We start from the raw sequence: 15,942 nt of genomic DNA, 5'->3' as shown, positions 1-15,942 counted from the left end.
GATCTGTACACCTCCCAGACACTCATTTTCTGTCGCTTTCCTGATGCACATGGTGAGACATCATCAGCTAAATTTTTCCTCTCATAATTGTTAACACACTTTGAAATGGACTTAACTAAAGATCGAATAAACAACCTTGCATTCAAGGGGTTCCTTGGTAATGTACCGGCGTGTCAGTTCCCTCATTTGCTATTTCTGTCGCTAATGGTACGTAGCAGAAACTATTGTTGGTAGTATGAAGATAGTAACTGTTCTCGAAAGAACAGATACCATTCATGACCACGTAGCTTCTCTAGAATAAATGATAATTAATCGAAACCCTCAGCTGCCGACAGGTGTTGTTGATATACCTTGAAGGGGACAGCTGAAAATGTGTGTCCCGACCGGGACTCGAACCCGGGATCTCCTGCTTACATGGCAAATGCTCTATCCATCTGAGCCACCGAGGACACAGATGAAAAGTGCGGCTGCAGGTACTTGGCATCTGTTCAAATGGCTCTGAGCACTATGGGACTTAACATCTGTGGTCATCAGTCCCCTAGAACTTAGAACTAATTAAACCTAACTAACCTAAGGACATCACACACATCCATGCCTGAGACAGGATTCGAACCTGCGACCGTAGCGGCTACGCAGTTCCAGACTGAAGCGCCTTTAACCGCACGGCCACACCGGCCGGCCGGCATCTGTTCTTTCGAGAACAGTTACCATCTTCATATATATAGTTAAAGGCTACCCAGCCATTGACCTTCGTCTGTGCGAATGCGTACTGGTTGCCCGAACTCATATGGGAATCATCACCTTCGTGTGCACGAGTAATGAGTGGGTGGGCAAATATCTATTAGATACATTACGTATGTAGATTGTGGACAGTTGGGATGGGGAGCGTGCAAGGGATAAGTCTATGCAGTCGCGCTGTTCATCTGTGTCCTCGGTGGCTCAGAGGGATAGAGTGTCTGCCATGTAAGCAGGAGATCCCAGGTTCGAGTCCCGGCCGGGGCACACATTTTCAGCTGTCCCCATCGAGGTATATCAACAACACCTGTCGGCAGCTGAGGGTTTCAATTCATTTTCATTTATTGTTGGTAGGCTTCCAAATCAGAGTCCCCCTAACTTTACATTTTGCGGAATAAACCTAGGAGGAAGCAATATATTGTTTGATTAATCCAATAATTCTAACAGTAAATCATACCGTGTTGTTCAACGCCACATTTTAGCGTCTCCACTGTAGTTGGATGAGTATCTCCCTGAGCTCTGTCACAATTCTCAGGTAACGAAAGTTTCCTAAGATTCATCTACCAGATCGTTTGGCACTTTCCTCGACCTATTTTTACGTGTGTATGTATGTACAGGGTTATTACAAATGATTGAAGCGATTTCACAGCTCTACAATAACTTTATTATTTGAGATATTTTCACAATTCTTTGCACACACATAAAAAAACTCAAAGTTTTTTTAGGCATTCACAAATGTTCGATATGTGCCCCTTTAGTGATTCGGCAGACATCAAGCCGATAATCAAGTTCCTCCCACACTCGGCGCAGCATGTCCCCATCAATGAGTTCGAAAGCGTCGTTGATGCGAGCTCGCAGTTCTGGCACGTTTCTTGGTAGAGGGGTTTTAAACACTGAATCTTTCACATAACCCCACAGAAAGAAATCGCATGGGGCTAAGTCGGGAGAGCGTGGACATGAATTGCTGATCATGATCTCCACCAAGACCGATCCATCGGTTTTCCAATCTCCTGTTTAAGATATGCCGAACATCATGATGGAAGTGCGGTGGAGCACCATCCTGTTGAAAGATGATGTCGGCGCTGTCGGTCTCCAGTTGTGGCATGAGCCAGTTTTCCAGCATGTCCGGATACACGTGTCCTGTAACGTTTTTTTCGCAGAAGAAAAAGGGGCCATAAACTTTAAACCGTGAGATTGCACAAAACACGTTAACTTCTGGTGAATTGCGAATTTGCTGCATGAATGCGTGAGAATTCTCTACCGCCCAGATTCGCACATTGTGTCTGTTCACTTCACCATTAAGAAAAAATGTTGCTTCATCACTGAAAACAAGTTTCGCACTGAACGCATCCTCTTCCATGAGCTGTTGCAACCGCGCCGAAAATTCAAAGCGTTTGACTTTGTCATCGGGTGTCAGGGCTTGTAGCAATTGTAAACGGTAAGGCTTCTGCTTTAGCCTTTTCCGTAAGATTTTCCAAACCGTCGGCTGTGGTACGTTTAGCTCCCTGCTTGCTTTATTCGTCGACTTCCGCGGGCTACGCGTGAAACTTGCCCGCACGCGTTCAACCGTTTCTTCGCTCACTGCAGGCCGACCAGTTGATTTCCCCTTACAGAGGCATCCAGAAGCTTTAAACTGCGCATACCATCGCCGGATGGAGTTAGCAGTTCGTGGATCTTTGTTGAACTTCGTCCTGAAGTGTCGTTGCACTGTTATGACTGACTGATGTGAGTGCATTTCAAGCACGACATACGCTTTCTCGGCTCCTGTCGCCATTTTGTCTCACTGCGCTCTCGAGCGCTCTGGCGGCAGAAACCTGAAGTGCGGCTTCAGCCGAGCAAAACTTTATGAGTTTTTCTACGTATCTGTAGTGTGTCGTGACCATATGTCAATGAATGGAGCTACAGTGAATTTATGAAATCGCTTCATTGTAATAGCCATATATATATATATATATATATATATATATATATATATATATATATATGTGTGTGTACGCCAGGACGGTCGAACAGGGCCAAGATCTCCCGAACAGTCAACACGTGGAACTCAGTAGTGTAGATCACGTGAATGCGTCACATTCCTCCACCTCTAGAGTTTTTCTCACCTGCATCCAAAACAGCAGTGTTGGCAGCAGTTCATTCTGTGTGGCTTACTGCGTATTTCTTTAATAATGCAGGCTGTGTATTTTTTTTCGTGGGGCCCGGCCCCAGTTGCGCAATACGCAAATGAAGACAAAAAGACAGGGCTCGTCAGCGGCGGGAAATGAATGCGTTTGTTTTGCTGCGGTGGCACCGGTAAACAGAAGGCGCCTATTTTGTGCGCTGAATGGGAGCCCAGGAGGCGGCCGCGTTATTTGTTCCCGTGTTTGTTTCTTTTCTGCCGTGGGGGGCGGGCGACGTCGTTGCTGGTCGATTATGAAAAAGAAGCGAGCGAGGAGTCGACTGCTGACGCGGTCGGATGCTGGTCGCAGCGGCGTAGTAGCGCCGAGCACCGACGCACTGCAGGGCTGGTTATTAATAGGACCGGGGGCAGCTCGTCCAAGGGTTGGCGGTCACCCGAAAACAAGCCCTCTTATTTAATTCATACTCACTTTTTCTCCCTTCTAACCTGCTCTTGACATGGCGGACATTGTAGGGCACAGCTAGTTTAGATCCGAAGGGAATAAGAGCTGGCTCGAATCGTTCGTCATAGTTCGCAGCAGTAGCCACTGTCAGATGTACGGCGAGGACTGTAATAAAAGGATATCAAGGGATACAGAGCGATTACTAATGAGAAGCCACTGTAGCCGTTAGAAACGAGGAAATACGAGATACGCCTCCAGCTACCACCCATTGGGTACAACGGATTTCTAGAGCCTTCCGTTCAAAACGGCTCTGTTGAGGGAATGGGAACGTTAACTTCGGCACCCCTCACTAAACGCAAGAACTGGACTAATGAAATCTTGAAGCGAGGGAAACCATTTTCATGTAACTTTATTCTTTAACGCTACACCGCGAGAAAGTAGTTTGAATTAAATCTATTAAAACAGGATTTTTCGTTACATTCTACATCTACATCTACATCCACACTCCGCAAGCCACCCGACGGTGTGTGGCGGAGGGTTACTTTGAGTACCTCTATCGGTTCTCCCTTCTATTCCAGTCTCGTATTGTTCGTGGGAAGAAAGATTGACGGTATGCCTTTGTGTGGGTTCTAATCTCTCTGATTTTATCCTCATGGTCTCTTCGCGAGATATACGTAGGAGGGAGCAATATACTGCTTGACTCCTCGGTGATGGTATGTTCTCGAAACTTCAACAAAAGCCCATACCGAGCTACTGAGCGTCTCTCTTGCAGATTTTCCCACTGGAGTTTATCTACCATCTCCGTAACGCTTTCGCGATTACTAAATGATCCTGTAACGAAGCACGCTGCTCTCCATTGGATCTTCTCTATCTCTTCTATCAACCCCATCTGGTACGGATCCCACACCGGTGAGCAGTATTCAAACAGTGCGCGAACAAGTGTACTGTAACCTACGTTCTTTGTTTTCGGACTGCATTTCCTTAGGATTCTTCCAATGAATCTCAGTCTGGCATCTGCTTTACCGAAGAGTAATTTTATACGGTCATTCCATTTTAAATCACTCCTAATGCCTATTCCCAGATAACTTATGGAATTAACTGCTTCCAGTTGCTGACCTGTTATGTTGTAGCTAAATGATGAGGCTTCTTTCTTTCTATGTATTCGCAGCATATTACACTTTGTAACAACAACAACGCTGTACTATTGTACATATAATAATTTTTTCTTCTGATTTTCGATAAATTAGTGTAATCGATGTTCTGATTTCATTTCTTTTTTGTTTCATGCCATTATGTTCAAGAAACTGTAAACAATTTTCGATGTGAATATTAATGTTTATGTCAAATTTCAAGCAATATTATAACAGAATTGAAATATAAGAAACGTTGAAACTATTGTAAGAAGTTAAAATTGTAATTGTGCGTCTGGTCCATACGTAGGCAATGTATTAGGATATGTAGAATGCAAAACCTCTGGTGACTACTCTGTCGGTAGGGGAGCGGTAAAAGGTGGATGGCAGGCGAGCGCGGGAAAATGCACACGGGCGCGGCATGGCATAACGGGCTCAGCAGTAGTAGTCGGAGTTGGGCATTGGTCTGAGCAACACGTCCTGGATCGAGAAGGCTCTCCTGGAAGACGTAGTTTCATTGAGCCTCGGATATGCCGTTCCGACGCCTATACAGCATGGCAAAAATTCCATAAGCACTAAATGGGAAAGTATTGCGACGCTATGAAGAAGTAAAGTGCCGATACATCAAGAGCCATTGCTGTGGTTGTATGTGTGCTCTGTGCCTCGCCATCTCGCCGCCCGCCAACCGCCACATAGATACGAACAGGTTGAAACTTTTAGTACTGTATTCATGTGGACCAGTGTTACTTTTGTTCCATGCTGTTCAATAACAACTTAAATTTTACCAGAACTGTCCTATCATTTAATTATCCTCAGAACTAACCTAGCCAGGGTCCTTTCCAAATGTTGTGCAATCCGAGTGTCCCGAAATGAAGAATTAAAGTTTATGTTAATAATAATTACCTGCAGAACTAGCTATGTTAGAATGATGTTTAAAGAACTTTGTTGTTAATGAACTAATAGACGAATAACAAAGGTCTGACAAAGTTGAAAGATAATTTTGAAATGGGTTTAGTAATGAAGTTTAATTATTTCGAGACAGATATAATGGTATTTAAATGAGCAGGAAATAAAAAAAAAGAGTAGTAACTCATAGTGAAAATTTTGAGCACACAATGATTTCAGTAATTAATTTTTTTTATACAGTGATCATAACAGTTTCAGGGTTCCCCCCCCCCCCTTTTTTTATTAATTTGAATTCTGAAGTGTTCTAAACTGATTAGACCAGCAAAGTTAAAGGCAATATAAAATCCAAAATTTATCAGTGTTGTACCTTTATCAAAATTGACATTGTGTGTGTGTTTCGAAAGTTGTAAGTACGCTGTTTATGTTTTCTCTATGTAAGTAGGCTGTTTATGTTTTCTTATTGGCAACGTTACGTAGCGCTCAATATGAAAATCACTGGCTGTGCTGTGTGCAGTCTGTGGCTGCTTTGCATTGTTGTAATACTCGCCATTGTAGTGTTAGGCAGCTGGCTGTCAACAGCGCGTAGCGTTGCGCAGTTGGAGGTGAGCCGCCAGCAGTGGTGGATGTGGGGAGAGAGATGGCGGAGATTTGTAATTTGTCATGAACTGATATATATATTATGACTTGTGATGATATCAAGGTAAATACATTGTTCGTTCTCTATTAATATCTTTCATTTGCTAACTATCCCTATCAGTAGTTAGTGCCTTCCATAGTTTGAATCTTTTATTTAGCTGGCAGTAGTGGCGCTCGCTGTATTGCAGTAGCTTGAGCAGCGAAGATTTTTGTGAGGTAAGTGATTTGTGAAAGGTATAGTTTAATGTTTGTCAGGGCCATTCTTTAGTAGGAAATTTTGAAAGTCAGATTGCGTTGCGCTAAAAATATTGTATGTCAGGTTAAGCACAGTCCTGTATAATTGTTCAATGGGGACGTTTCATATGTCGACCCTTAGCCTAGGATACCTCACTGGAATCTTCTGATTTTTTCTTGTAGTTTGTGTAATTAGTGTAGATTTTGTTTATTGCTAGCGCGTAACTGTAGAGAGAATCTCCTTTGTAGTTGCAGTCTTTCATTGTTGTACAGTAAAACAGTTGTGGCATGCATGTAGATTTGCACCAAGTATTTCGCAGCTGCGCTGGCAATTAAGTAGATATTATTTCCATTGCTATGTTATTTTATTTTTGCTCTTCAAATTGTGCTTTTCTGTGTTGTCGTGTGAAATACTGTGACAATAATGGCGTGTGAAAAACGTAATACTAGGCTCCAAAGTAAACTGAGAAATGACAGTGAAAACGAAAGCAGTGTGTTAGCGCCACCGAGTAGTGAATTAACTGATGTTCAAAGTAGTAATTTGGTAATTGTGAATAGGGAAATGGAGCGGGCTGCAAACAATGGTGTAGACAGTGAAACAGGTAGTGAACAGGGAAGCGTTATCGATCGATTGGTCGGCAACAGCTCGCCTCAGGAATCGCGAATGACAGAATACAATTTCGCAAATACTGTAGATTCAGGTTTTGGGTCATCACCGTTTTCTCAAATAAGTCAAGACACATTTTCTGCTTGTCAAAATGTGAATGTTGCCGGTGCAAAGGCACTGCCGAAAAGCGTAGAGAAACAGATTCCAGACACTAATACATTATTATTGCAATTAATGCAACAAATGGAACAAAATCAGAGACAAACACAGCAAAAGCTTCAAAAGTTAGACACACTGGAACAAAATCAGAGACAAACACAGCAACAGCTTCAAAAGTTAGACTCATTGGAACAAACTCTTGAACAAACGCGTGAAGATTTAACTGCTGAGTTACATAACATTGAATCGAAATGTCAGAAAGTGTGTAATGACGTAAAAACACAAATTTGTGAGCATTTTCAACCTATTTTTTCGCGGCATGAAAATGCATTACAGAATCACGAAGCAGCCATAAAAGAACTGCAAACCATTGTTCATGAAAATCATGAGACCTTGTGGGCTAAAATTGACTCAGTTGCATCTACCGATTCGGTTACGCAACTTGCAAAAACTCAGGAAAACTTAAAGGACACAGTAGATTCGATTTCAACACAAATGGACACTCTGAAGCTTGGTTCAGAAAAACACACTGAGGAAATGTGTTCATTATCAGAGAAAGTAGTTGAACTTTCGGATCAGCTAAATAATTTATCTACGAAGGTAGATGATAATCTGAATGACGCAAAACCGGTAGTCTTTAATGACACAGAACAGAGCGAACAAATTAGGAAACTGAAACAAAATCTGAATCAAATTGATACGCAACACCAAAGAGAAATCCGGGAAGTACAAGATCAGCTGACACAGGTAATACAAGAATTACGTATTTCAGGAGACACTCGCGCTCCAACACGGGAAGAGGGACTTAGAAATACGCAAAAGCCACAAAATAATAACACAGGGCATTTCGGTAATTATGAAAGAAATTGGCAAGGTACACCGAATTTTGAGATGGAACCGCCGACACGACGTAACTATGACCGAGATGCTACTCGCCGACACGATGATTTTGACTATAAGCTGTTCATTACTACACGTAAATTCAAAACATTTAAGAATTCTGGCAACGACATTCATCCACAAGCATGGCTCCATCAATTCTCTCATTGTTTTCCTCCCAACTGGTCGTTAGAACACAGATTAGAATTTATGTGTGGCTACTTGGAGAACGAACCAGCTGTAAGAATGCGATCGGTAATTCACGATTGCCACAGTGAAGGAGAGTTTTACCATGCCTTCCTCTCAGCATATTGGTCTCAAGCCACACAAGACCGTGTAAAACGTAGCATCATAATGATGAAACGTTTCGAACAATCTGAATTTTCCAGTCTTGTCAAATATTTTGAAGACATGTTGCATAAGAATCAGTATCTTTCAAACCCATACAGCCCCTCAGAACTCATCCGCATTTGCTTAATCAAACTGCCTGAACATTTACGACATATTATTTTGGCAGGACGTTGCAAAGACGACATTGAAGCATTTCAGGGACTGTTACAAGAACTAGAAATTGACACTGATAATCGCGGAACGCGAAAACAGGAAAACAATCACTACAGGTCACATCCGTCACAATTCCGTGACGACAGAAACGATAACTGGACGCGACAAGGCTATTCTCACCACACAAATTGTGACCAAAATAGACACCACCCGTATGACAACCGTTGGCAGAGTAGTAATAATTACAGGGATAGATCACCTCTCCGCAGTAAGGACTATCACAGAGACAATCAGAGAAACAGACAATATGGGAACCAAAATAATTATTATCAAGGGAGACAGTATAACTTCAGACGCAACAGTTCAGCGCGGAGTTACGATTCAGGGAGAAATTCTCCACCACGTGACCGACAAGGAAGAAACTACGGAATCCACCGAAATGACGACAGACGATATGATCATAACGACAGACGTCAATTGCATCAGAACTGGCGGGATTCAAACAGAGCAGGGCCCTCTCGGCAAGGCGAATTCGTAGAAGTTAGGTCTCCTAATCCCAATAACGACGCGCGCCAACAAAGAAACAGACAATGACTCGCACAGCAGGCAGCTGCGTGCGGCCGCTGGCTCAGGGAAAAATAACAAAGACGCTAGCCTTGAGAAAAGATTTAGCATTCTTTACCGATGTAAACCACATGATAATTGCGTTGAAGTTGAAACTCTGCGTACTAGGAAGAGTAAAGGATTGCACCACACTTCACATGTAAAACCGCTTATTGAAAGATGATCTGCTTTTTAACTTAGTCTTTGTCATAAAATTTTTCGCTTCACATTACTAATATGCTTTGTCAGACTTAGAAACTGTTACCATGCAACAATGTTTGAAGTTAAATATCCAATCAAGAACCAAGAGAACTTATTTAAACAGAAATGACGAATGCATTGTTATAGTGAACAGACGTCACAGTGTTATTGTGTGTGTACATTCTTGCTTGTTAGTTGTACGATTACGTAACGCCTATAAAGCTCACATACTTAGAACATTTACCAGTACTGCTAATGAGATTTTAATGCAACATTTTGGTTACCTGAAAATACATTCTGTATTTAAAGTGCTTTCTGAGAGATACCAGATGACACAGAGGTTAGTTTATGTGACAGCTACACGATTTTTATCACGACGCTACTAATGTGTGACAATTTACAATGTTGCTTTTGCGGTGTATCTGTTTTATATCTGCACAGTTTTCTGAATTCTTCTGGAAAGAAAAACATATTTTAGTAGTAACTTTTGTGGTATAGCAACAATGAGACAGCCTTTTTCGTGGCACAACATTACGTTACTGTACAGTACTTTCTTCATCACGCCATTAAGCATAATAACTACGATATCTATACGCAAAGCATTTCACTTTTGTTTATCATGAGGTAAGTACATTGGCTTTTGCAGAACTTAGCTTTCGGAGGAAAATAACTACGACACTTCCACAGAGATTATGTTGCGACAAGATGCACAGTTTAGCGCTACAGTACACGCATTTGAGTGATCAATTTTATACTTAAAACATTTATTTTTAAAGATTTTTGAATTACAAAGAAAGTTTTCCGTGATATATTTCATTCCATTGGTGTAATCTGTAACACCTGAGGGTATAATTACATTAATCCTCAGGGGGGTACACGCTTGCTTTGTGTACCATGTGTTTGGCAAGCACAAGGAGCCCTAGCTAATATGGTATTTGCTTATACAACTTTACACATCGGTACCATATTTCTCTAACACAGAATTACACAGCTATCTGATTATTTGACAGAGAAACAAACATTCTTTTTACTACATCAGTGACATATGTTTACGCAATTACAGAGTTGGATTACTTCACACTTATGAAACTGTATTTTGTCTGTACGTTGTAAACTGTTCATATTTTTTCGGAACCATTGTGATACTATGAGAGCTTTGAATGATGTATTTGGTAAAGGGATTATGATTTTTAAAGTACGTTTGAGGCAGATGACACTTTTGACATGAGCAGAGAATTTTTTTAATTATTGGAGGAAGCTACGACGATTTTGAGATTTGACTGAGGTGTTATGATGTTATTTTTACGACGACGATGTGTATTATGCTGCTGAGGTATGTTTATGATTAATAGGCTGAGGCTACATGAGTTATTTTATTATGCTTCATATTTATAATGACGAAATATTGACGAGTGTCGATGGATACGTATATGTGTAATAAGGTAAGGAGTAATGAATAGTGGGTAGGGACTCTTGACTTGTGAAACAGGATGTTGGAAACCAAGAATCGTACTTTAAGAGTTATGACATGTGTGAATCATGTGTGAATGTATCACAATGCCACTGAACATTTTTTTGGACACTGTTATATTCATAGGATTTTGTTTCTACAGATTTGCAACGCTAATTCTTGACCTGTGAAGTATTTTTATGTGAGACTGTCACTTTAGCGAAAATTGCTGTCGTAAATATTTCCGTACGAAAGTTAAGTGACCACCTGCATGTAATGCGTCGCGGGCACCCAGCTGTGTCAGACGCCTGGAGAAAAAGTCATTAGCGCGTGCCTTTCAGAGCACAGGAAGATAGAACAAAAAAAAAAGGGGAGGCCATTATCCTTGGAAATATTTTTACATCTGCACACCTGATTATGACAAGCGTCTTTCTACGAGAGTTGAGAGAATTTCTACTAACTTATGAAATGTCACATGACTATTGAATGATATTTTTATGCTTTGGTTTGCGTAATTGCTTATTTCATTTGATACCTGTTTTTCAGCTGTGTTGCAGCATTGCTTTTATAAAATAAAATGCATTTGCTAATGTGAACACTTTCTGTCAACTGATCTATTAAATAATTATTTTATGATCCACATTCTTTAAAAAAGGAGCACTTGGAAAGGAAAGAACAATAAGAAGGAACTAGTAACAGCATTCATAATTTTCTTTTCAAGTAATTGGTAACTTTTTGGTAGAATAACTTCTTGTGGTGCACCACTTTAATTACATAGACATTAAGATGTGAATATACATTTCCCTTATCTGCATTGTTGTTTAGTGTAATATTTTTTCTGCTTGCGCTATGTCATGTTTAGGTATAAGTTGCTGCTGTTTGCCAGGCATAGTGTTATTGAATTTGACTTTTGCTCATTTATGCTGCTAGCTTTGCCAATTTGCATTTTTTGCATTGCTGTTTGTGTTGATTTGTTATGTGATGCTGCATTGCCTCGTCCCTTAGTTTAGCATCTGAGCTCAGTAGATTTAAGTTAGCTTAAGAGGGGGTAGCCTCTAAGAGAATGAGTTGCGATGAATTGGAAGAAATGCATTGAGAAAACAGGTTTAGGTAGGATTTTCTTGGAAATAAATGTTGAGGTAAGAAATGTGTGAACATATAAATACAGAAAGCATGCTTAGATAGAATTTTTTTTGGTGGAAACAAAGGATGAAATAAGAGGAAAGATATATGAAGTTTTGGGTTGGACTGCAGTCCCAAATGTTACACTGAAAACGAACCCTGTCCTTTCCTATTGGTGTTATCCCACTATGTGTTTGTGTACCCTTGAGTATTTGTTTTCTTCCTGTCTCTGTGTACTGTTTCATAGAATTTTTTTTCTCTTCTAATACTAAGCTATATTCACTATGAGGAGGAATACTGTTATCCTCAAATATAAGTTGCATTAATAATATGTTATTTTCTTTGTAAAGTTGTTTACAATTCTGTTCTGTTTCAATGTTCATGTGTGAAATTAATGTTTCGAAAACTATTCTCATTATTTTATGTATGTACTTATGTCACTATTTTTGTAACACTGATGTATATGTTTATTTCTATTCTTTTGTAAAGCCTGTACTACAAATGTTATCTGTATTATTATGTTTTTAATGATGTATTTTGTACCTTTGTAATTGTATTCTTATGTTATAAAATTGTAATTGTCACCAGTTCATGACATTATTAACTTGTAAGTTACATTTCACTGCACACGTTTCTGTTGGTCATAGTATATGGACAATATGTGAGAAGTAGGGACTGTTAGTGTTTGCAAGTGTGTTAATAATTCAGCAAGGGACTGGATAACAGCATTGCTGGTTCTAAGGACAATTCCAAAAACTTTGTGAGTGCACAAGTGGTGGTTTATGGACTTGCTATATTCTCCGCAAGACTCTTCAGTGGTGATTGTGCACCTGCACAGTCACAACAGATGGCTGCTGGCTATCTCTACAAGGACTACAGTGGGTCTGCATCTATGATAACCCACCAACGCCATTATTTCTACAAGGACTACAGTGGGTCTGCATCTTTGATGACCCACCAATACCATTATTTCTACAAGGACTGCAGTGGGTCTGCACCTCTGGTGGCCCACCAATACCGTAATCTCTACCAGGACTACAGTGGGTCTGCTCTGTGATGACCTACCTACCAATACTCTTCAAAATTTCGACTGACTCTGCTGTGGGTTTGCTCTGTTGTGGCCCATTACCTGTATGCATATCAAGAGTCAGCACTGTCTTTCCATTGGAAGGACAACACTACTTCTTCAAGACTGCATGGAAATCCACTGCTTCCGTGTGCATTTTCTTTTACTGCTCAGACTTTGAGAAAAAACACTGCTATTCTACTGTTATGTACGATTAGGACTGTCTTTATGGACTGTGAGAAAATTTTAGCTTTTGACCAACATTGTATCAATAAGTGTGTGCATTTGATTTCTTTGTTATTGTAATTAGGAAAAATTTTATCAAATCATTATTGGCCACTGCCCAAAAAAAAATTTGTAAAATTTTTTGTGGGGAGCATGGGGGCTATGTAAGTACGCTGTTTATGTTTTCTCTATGTAAGTAGGCTGTTTATGTTTTCTTATTGGCAACGTTACGTAGCGCTCAATATGAAAATCACTGGCTGTGCTGTGTGCAGTCTGTGGCTGCTTTGCATTGTTGTAATACTCGCCATTGTAGTGTTAGGCAGCTGGCTGTCAACAGCGCGTAGCGTTGCGCAGTTGGAGGTGAGCCGCCAGCAGTGGTGGATGTGGGGAGAGAGATGGCGGAGATTTGTAATTTGTCATGAACTGATATATATATTATGACTTGTGATGATATCAAGGTAAATACATTGTTCGTTCTCAATTAATATCTTTCATTTGCTAACTATCCCTATCAGTAGTTAGTGCCTTCCATAGTTTGAATCTTTTATTTAGCTGGCAGTAGTGGCGCTCGCTGTATTGCAGTAGCTTGAGCAGCGAAGATTTTTGTGAGGTAAGTGATTTGTGAAAGGTATAGTTTAATGTTTGTCAGGGCCATTCTTTAGTAGGAAATTTTGAAAGTCAGATTGCGTTGCGCTAAAAATATTGTATGTCAGGTTAAGCACAGTCCTGTATAATTGTTCAATGGGGACGTTTCAAAGTGCTATTTCTATGGTAACCTATGCCCGATTTTAATCAGATCAATAGACAGTACGAAGTTTGTAGTAAATATTATCGTGTAATGTTATGTATTTATAGTTTATCCATATTAGTACAGAAAGTGAAATTATCAGTTCAGTAGATTTTCTGGTTCTAAAATTTACCGTATTATGCAGTGTTATTACGTGTGGTTTCGCATGAACGTACATTAACTTGTACAGGGAAGAAGCTCAGTTAGTGCCTAATTAGGCTGGCGACCGTATTATTAACAAATTGGTAGCATCTTCGATGTTGTTTCTTGTCCGTCCTGACGTGTAGTTGCATTTCGGACTTGCTTGACATACTATTGTTATTACAAAGAGAGTGTAAGTCTGATTTGCCACCATTCAGGTACACGCGGTCAATATCTAAACGAAAATCCTTTCTCATAAGGTGAAGCCCGTCAACTTACCATAGTACAGGCTTTAATGAGTATCGTGTGCCACACGCGCGCGCTTTACAACTTGTCTACATTGAGATTCAATTGCCATTCCCTGCACCATGCGTCAATTCGCTGCAGATCCTCCTGCATTTCAGTACAATTTTCCATTGTTACAACCTCTCGATATACCACAGCATCATCCGCAAAAAGCCTCAGTGAACTTCCGATGTTATCCGCAAGGTCATTTATATATACTGTGGATAGCAACGTTTCATTTTGTTGTCTGGCACTTGTCTAACAAAAATGTTTACGTATACGCAGTCCAATCAGATTAATGTACCCTCCACTTATGTTGGACGTCAACGTGCAATAACCACTCACAGACAACAGGTGGCAGCACTAGCAGTGGAGGATATATAAACAGTGTTGGAGAAGGGGGGTGGGTATGCGGAAAACAGTGCGATCGTTGTCGTAATGCAAACGAAACGGAGCGATTTGTCTTACGTCCAAAATGGCAAGAGTGGAAGCATCTCCGAAGCGGCTATGTTACTAAAGTGTTCGTAGGGGCCATGGCTTAAGTACGCAGTGGGTGGACGGTAAAATGGTGCTATCCGGAGCCGGTGCCAAGGCAACAGAGATGCACCGAGCGAGGTGGCGCAGTGGTTAGCACACTGGACTCGCATTCGGGAGGACGACGGTTCAATCCCGCGGCTGGCCATCCTGATTTAGGTTTTCCGTGATTTCCCTAAATCGCTCCAGGCAAAAGGCGGGATGGTTCCTTTGAAAGGACACGGCCGACTTCCTTCCCCGTCCTTCCCTAATCCGATGAGACCGACGACCTCGCTGTTTGGTCTCTTCCCCCAAACAATCCAATCCCACAGAGGTGCATAAGAGCCATAGATAACAGGGGCGAACAACTACAGGCCAATAGACAAGTAGCTATAGAACTCGATGGGCCACCAACAGTGTCTCCTCAACGACTTTTTAGTGAACGTTGCTGCGCACGGGCCCCCACGGCCGGTGCCTGATTCACGCACCCATGCTGACTGCTGTTTATCCGTGACGGAGGTAGCAATTTACGCGCCAATAACTCTAATGGTCGTTCACTGAGCTGGGGCAGGTGGCTCTTTTTTTATGAATCATGTTTAATGCTGCATAGGACAGGCGCCTGGCATTCTGCTACAACCGTCTGAAGGTCAGCGGAAGGAAGCGTTATGGTCTATGGAATGTTTTCGTGGCATTCCCTGTGTGATCTAGTTTTTCTGGAAGGCGCACTGGATCAACGCAGATATGCATCTATGCTTAGAGACTATGCCCGCCGCGCAGGATTAGCCAAGCGGTGTAAGGCGTTACAGTCATGGACTGTGCGGCAGGTCCCTGTGGAGGTTCGAGTCCTCCCTCGAGAATGGGTGTGTGTGTTTGTCCTTAGGGTAATTTAGGTTAAGTAGTGTGTATGCTTAGGGAGTGGTGACCTTAGCAGTTACGTCCCATAAGATTTCACAACCATCTGAACATTTGAGAGCATGCCCACCTCTACGTGCCGTATGTTTTTGTCCTCTGCACTACAGCATCTACCTGCAGGACAATGCAATGTGCCAGAGAGCTCGCAGTGTCTGTAGCTCGAAGAGCATCGGGCTAAGTTTACCGTACCCCCCTGTCCACCAAACTCTCCGAATTTAAGCCCAGTCGAAAATCTGTGGGACCCTCTTGATTGGGCTGTTCGGACCACGCATCTTCAAACGAG

The 15,942-nt window shown here is 41.4% G+C and overlaps 1 protein-coding gene and 1 non-coding gene across 2 annotated transcripts in view; both read right to left on the bottom strand.

The window, feature by feature from the left end:
• LOC126481760 (Down syndrome cell adhesion molecule-like protein Dscam2) overlaps positions 1–15,942 on the bottom strand; it is a 723,682-nt gene that overhangs the window by 576,470 nt on the left and 131,270 nt on the right. The window lies entirely within an intron of this gene.
• On the bottom strand, positions 376–450 carry Trnat-ugu (transfer RNA threonine (anticodon UGU)). Its single transcript has one exon. It is a non-coding gene; the product is annotated as a tRNA-Thr (tRNA).

This window comes from Schistocerca serialis, chromosome 5 (assembly GCF_023864345.2).
Source record: "Schistocerca serialis cubense isolate TAMUIC-IGC-003099 chromosome 5, iqSchSeri2.2, whole genome shotgun sequence".
NCBI lineage: Eukaryota > Metazoa > Arthropoda > Insecta > Orthoptera > Acrididae > Schistocerca > Schistocerca serialis.
Note: the sequence above shows the minus strand (reverse complement) of the source record. Positions and strands in the feature narration are given on the sequence as shown.